Genomic DNA, 336 nt, shown 5'->3' on the forward strand with positions numbered 1-336 from the left:
AGGATAAAATATATATATTTTTTTGTTTTTGAAGTTTGTTAAAAATTTTAAAAATACTCTTAAATTTTATTTTATTCCAAAAATTTTTTATTTGCATAAAATTTATTTCTAACGGTTAATTTTTCAAAAAAAAATTATGAGCAAGTAGGCAATAATTTTATAAAAATAATCTTCAACACAAGTAAATTGGACATAATTATCAACTTATCATGCATTATTGTTGAATTGGTTTTAATTATTTGAAAATTTAGTCGTTAGGGGTATATTTGATACAAATAAAAACTTTCTCGGACAAACTTAATATAAAATAAACCTTAAAAATATTTTTAAAATTCT

This window comes from Arachis ipaensis, chromosome B08 (assembly GCF_000816755.2).
Source record: "Arachis ipaensis cultivar K30076 chromosome B08, Araip1.1, whole genome shotgun sequence".
In the NCBI taxonomy this organism is placed as follows: Eukaryota; Viridiplantae; Streptophyta; class Magnoliopsida; order Fabales; family Fabaceae; genus Arachis; species Arachis ipaensis.